This window comes from Mandrillus leucophaeus, unplaced genomic scaffold (genome assembly GCF_000951045.1).
Source record: "Mandrillus leucophaeus isolate KB7577 unplaced genomic scaffold, Mleu.le_1.0 Scaffold1170, whole genome shotgun sequence".
NCBI lineage: Eukaryota > Metazoa > Chordata > Mammalia > Primates > Cercopithecidae > Mandrillus > Mandrillus leucophaeus.
This window is the reverse complement of record NW_012099988.1, coordinates 363,622-369,311: the sequence shown is the minus strand read 5'-3', so window position 1 is coordinate 369,311 and position 5,690 is coordinate 363,622.

Here is a 5,690-nt window from a genome sequence, read left to right as displayed (position 1 = left end):
TTACAGCAACAGGGCAAGACCCCCAACATTTTCCCAGCAGCTTAAAGCTCTCTCTGTTCTTTGGCTTTGCATGTTCAGCTGTGTCCCGCCACGGCTACCCTTGCGCTCTGCATGTTCCACACTGAACTCCTGCTGCAATATTCCTTCCTCCCCAAGACATCGCCCCTGTGTTCATGTAGAAACCTGGAAGTTTGCCTCCCAGCTTGCCACCCAAATACTTCTCAAATCTCTGTACTTTTCTTCACCCATATGGTTGCCTCCAAACTGCTCTGTGCTGGAATTTCACCTGTCCTAGCTCAGTGGCCTTGACACTCACCTGAAATCCCCCAGCGCTGCCCTCTCCCCAGCATCCCACCATTTTCTCCCTTGTTCCCCACTGTCCCCTCCCCCTGTACCCCATTATCCTTCTGTATCCCATTTTTCTCTCCTCTGCACCCCACTGCAGCAGAGCCACCTTTAAAAATACAAACCTCAGCCAGCAAGGTGGCTCACACTTGTAATCTCAGCACTTCGGCAGACTGAGGCCAGGAGTTCAAGACCAGCTTGGGCAACATGGTGAAACCTTGTCTCTACAAAAAATAAATTAAAAAATTAGCCAGCCATGGTGGAGCATGCCTGTAGTCCCAGCTACTTGGGAGGGTGAAGTAGGAGCATAGCTTGAGTCCAGGAGTTCAAGGCTGCAATGAGCTATGATGGTGCCACTGCACTCCAGCCTGGATGAGAGAGTGAGACCCTGTCTCAAAAAATAAATAAAGTAAAAATGTAAACCTGGTTATGCTACCTCCCTGCTGTGATAGGGTCTCAAGGTACATTCCAACAAGATCTGTTGCCACTCTATCCCTTGTTCCCAAAGCTACATGGGTCCTCCTGAAGTCCGTCCAGCCATGGACAGCCCTGCCTCATCCCATTCCTGTCCTGGCTTTTCTTCATCTTCCACATCTGCCTTTCAAAGTTACTTCTCTTGGAAGGCTTCTCTGCCCTACAGACTAAGAGAAAATTCCCTGATACATTCTCTATGTATTCCTAATCTGTAGCCCTTATCACAGTGGTAATTTAAAAATCATTTATTAGTGTTCGTTACTTTATGCCTGAAAGATTCTCCCCAGGGCCTGAAAGCTTAAGCAGATGAATAACTCCTCCCTCCTCAGGCCCAGTCCCAAGGTACAAGGCCGCTTGCGCCAGCAGCCTGCGTCCGCAAGATAGCAGAAGCCGGAAGAGGACCGGCCGGAAGACACGTACCCTGGCCGGGAGACACGTACCTTGCCCGGGAGACACCTACCCTGTCCGGGAGACACCTACCCCGAAGGATGGAGAGAGGCCATTCAGGTACTACACAGCAGTCCAGTCAGAATGGGACACTTCCTGTTTACAGGACACTATAAAACCCCTGCCCCATCCTCATTTGGTGCTGACGCCATTTTAGGCCTCAGCCCCTCTGCACCCAGGTGCCCAATAAAACAGCGTGTTGCTCCACACCACCTCGTGTTGTTTGTTGGCGCGCTCCCGGGGTTCAAATGATACTTTAATCTGGTGCTGAAACCCTGGAGGGGCTCAGGTCTGCCTCGCCCGTGGACCTACCCCTGCACCCCGGAGAGCCGGCCACAGCAGTGGGACAAAGGAAGCTCCTCAGCCTCCAGTCGCCTCTCTGTGCACGCATCTCACCTACCTGTAAGTTTCCCGGAGCCCGGTTAACAGGGAAAAATCCTCACGGCCTCTCTTGGTTTCTCCCACCGAAAATCCAACCTTGGTCCACGAAGGCTCCGGCATGTGCCAGGCACTCGCTGATCATCTGGTCTTAGGGGGTCGCCTCTAAACCATTTGATCCCGTGGGACGAAAAAGTCAGGGGTGATGATCGCTCCTTTTTATCTTCTCCCTCCGGCTGTCCAGGATGGTCTCCTTTTCATTGTTCTCCAGAGCCTACCCTCTGTTATGGGAAATTCTCAGTCTTCCATTCCAAAGGACAGCCCGCTAGGCTGCCTTATAAAAACCTGCAAACCTTAGGCCTCAGGCAAGATGTCCGCCCTAAGCGCCTTGTCTTTTTTTCAATTCAGTCTGGCGGCAGTACAAATTAGATAACGGGTCCAAATGGCCCGCAAATGGAACATTCAACTTTGCAATTTTAAGTGACTTAAGCAATTATTGCTGATGACTGGAGAAATGGGGAGAAATTCCTTATGTCCAGGCCTTTTTGCACTCAGATCACAACCCGACCTCTGCAGTTCTTGCTCACCTGTTTCTTCTCCTCCATTCTCGCCGCCTTGATCGCATTTCTCCTCCCAACCCTACCTCTTTTTCCATGTGTGATCCAGCAGACTGCTGCCCACCCCTCCCAGCTCCTTCCTCTCCCTCTCAACCTTTTCTTTAACCCCCCCCAGGCTCCTCTGTATCTTCGCAGCCGCCATCTTCCCAGTCAGCAGTATCCACTTCTTTTCCCACACCATCCCCTCCTCAGGACAATTTTAGTATCGCCTGTACCCATTCTCCTCCCCCATCGCCCTCACCTGAGGCTTGTAAACCCTTCTTGCCACCTCACACCCCTGTCTAGCCTCCACTGCCTGTTAACTCAACCCTCAGCAGGAACCACTTCCGGGTTCTTCCTTCTCTCCAGCCCCTACTCGCTCAGGCGCCATCTTTGGCCCATGCCCCACCCTTACTTCAGTGCCTGTGCTAGAGTGCCCCCTTCGGGAAGTAGCAGGAACTGAAGGTATTGTTAGAGTTCATGTTCCCTTCTCCCTCGCTGATCGCTCTCAAATTAACAAAAGAGTCGGTTCATTTCCAGAAGACCCTACCTCTTATATTAGAGAATTCCATACCTCACCCAGTCTTATGAACTAACCTTGCATGACCTCTACTTTATCCTCTCTTCCACCATCACCCCAGAAGACTGAGACCATATCTGGACCCTAACTCAGGCACCTGCAGATACAATTCATCACCAGGCTCCTGCCCAGGCTCCTGGCACAGAGGCAGTCCCCAACCAGGACCCCCTCTAGAATTATCAAGACGGGGCTTCTGGACGCCGCCATCGAGACCACATGATTGTGTGTCTCCTGCAGGACTCAAAAATGGGGCCCATAAAGCAGTCAACTATGAAAAACTTTCAGAAATCACCCAAGGTCCCGACGAAAACCCAGCCCTTTTTCTCTCTCGTTTAACTGAAGCCATGAGAAAGTATACCAACCTAGACCCAGCCAGCCCAGAAGGAACTACTATTTTTAACCTTCGGTTCATCTCCCAATCCACCCCTGATATCTGGCACAAGCTTCAGAAGGTTCACGACGGCCCTCAAACTCCACAACTAGCCTTCTTAATTTAGCTTTCAGAGTCTTTAACAATCATGATAAGGAAAATAAAAGGCAAAAACAGGCAGTTCCAAATGCTTGCCTCTGCCATCAGGGGCCCTGCAGGCCCACGGGGCTGTGGCTCCACACGGAAGCCTCCTGGTAATCCACCTCCACCTGGCGCCTGTTTCAAGTGTGGCAATGTAGGCCACTGGTCCAGACAATGCCCAAACCCGGGTAAGCCCACCAGGCCATGCCCCCTCTGCGGAAAACCCCACTGGAAGTTGGACTGTGAGCGGCCCCTGTAAGGACCACCCCCATCCCTTCCTGAGCCAGCCAAAACCTCCTACTCAGATCTCATCGGCCTTGCTGCTGAAGACTGATGGTGCCCTGGAATGGACGCCCCGGCAACTACCATCACTTCATCTGAGCCAAGGGTAACCCTGATGGTGGCAGGTAGGCCAGTATGTTTTTTAGATTAATACCAGGGCAACATACTCTGCTTTACCTAATTTTTCAGGACCCACCCAGTCCTCCCAAGTCTCTGTTGTAGGAATTGATGGACAAGTCTCCAAACCCTGAACCACTGCTCCACTCTTCTGCTGCCTTCATGCCTTTTCCTTCACTCACTCTTAGTCCTGCCCTCATGCCCAACTCCACTTCTAGGCAGACATCCTTTCAACACTCTGCACTACTCTCCACTTCCACATTCTCCATGGTACCCAACGCATCCACCCAGACCCCTCCGGTACTTCTAGCTTTCTTCTACTCCAACCTCCCACCCTAAAACATGCAACCTTTCCGTATTCCCCATCCGTAGTTACCCCATAGTTTGGGATAATTCCACACCCTCAGTCGCAAAACACCACACCCCCAACTGCATTACCCTTAAAGAGCCCCCCAGTTCCTCTCACAGAAGCAGTATCCCACCCCCAACCAGCTCTCATAGGCCTAAAGCCCTATCGTTTCTCGCCTCCTCACCAGTCACCTACTCCACCCAACAGACTCCCCTTTTAACACATCAATTCTACCTGTTAAAAAACCAGATAGAACTTACCGCTTAGTCCAGGACCTCAGATTCATTAGCCAAGCTGTACTCCCAGTACATCCAGTAGTTCCTAACCCATATACTTTACTTGCCACAATTCCCTCCAATACCACCCATTTTTCTGTTTTAAACCTAAACGATGCTTTTTTCACAAATTCCTTTACACTCTGATTCCCAAAACCTCTTTGCCTTTACGTCGGAAAACCGCGACACCCTCGGAGTCCCTGTATATAACTTAAACAGAGGAAAACGGGTTGTAAAGGTAAGAGGATGCCGAAGACGGCAAGAGGACGAGTGGCCTCCGCCAGGGATCATCAGATATTACAGTCCTGCCAGCCAGGCGGAGGATGGTTCACAGGGTCATCCCATATACACGCTAAATAGAATAATCAGACCACAGGCTGCTCTAGAGACCATCACCAACCAAACCGCCTCAGCCCTGGAAAAGCTCGTGCAACAACAAAACCAAATGCACACGGCAATTTATCAACACAGGCTGGCACTAGACACTTACTAGCAGAAGAGGGTGGAGTCTGTGGTAAGTTTAATATCTCCAATTGCTGTCTTAACATAGACGATAACGGAAAAGTGGTTCTAGAAATCACCTCAAACATCGGAAAAGTAGCCCATGGACCAGTCCAAACCTGGAAGGGATGGGACCCGGCAAACCTTCTAGGGGGTGGTTCTCTAATTTAGGAGGATGTAAAATGCTGGTAGGGACAGGCATCTTCACCACTGGGGTCCTCCTGTTTCTCCCCTGTGTTATCCCACTGATAATGAAAGCCATTAAAACTCTTGTTGAGGGGCTGGGCGCGGTGGCTCAAGCCTGTAATCCCAGCACTTTGGGAGGCCGAAACGGGTGGATCACGAGGTCAGGAGATTGAGACCATCCTGGCTAACACGGTGAAACCCCGTCTCTACTAAAAAATACAAAAACTAGCTGGGCGAGGTGGTGGGCGCCTGTAGTCCCAGCTACTCCGGAGGCTGAAGCAGGAGAATGGCATGAACCCGGGAGACGGAGCTTGCAGTGAGCTGAGATCCGGCCACTGCACTCCAGCCTGGGCCACAGAGCGAGACTCCATCTCAAAAACAAACAAACAAAAAAACCAAAAAACAACCTCTTGTTGGAACTACAGTAAACCGCCAGACAATCCAGATGATGCTCCCGCTACAACGGCAGGGTGGATGCCAACCCGTCTCTCAAGAATCCCCAAAATTGGTCGGGCGTGGTGGCTCAAGCCTGTAATCCCAGCACTTTGGGAGGCCGAGACGGGAGGATCACGAGGTCAGGAGATCGAGACCATCCTGGCTAACACGGTGAAACCCCGTCTCTACTAAAAAATACAAAAAACTAGCCAGG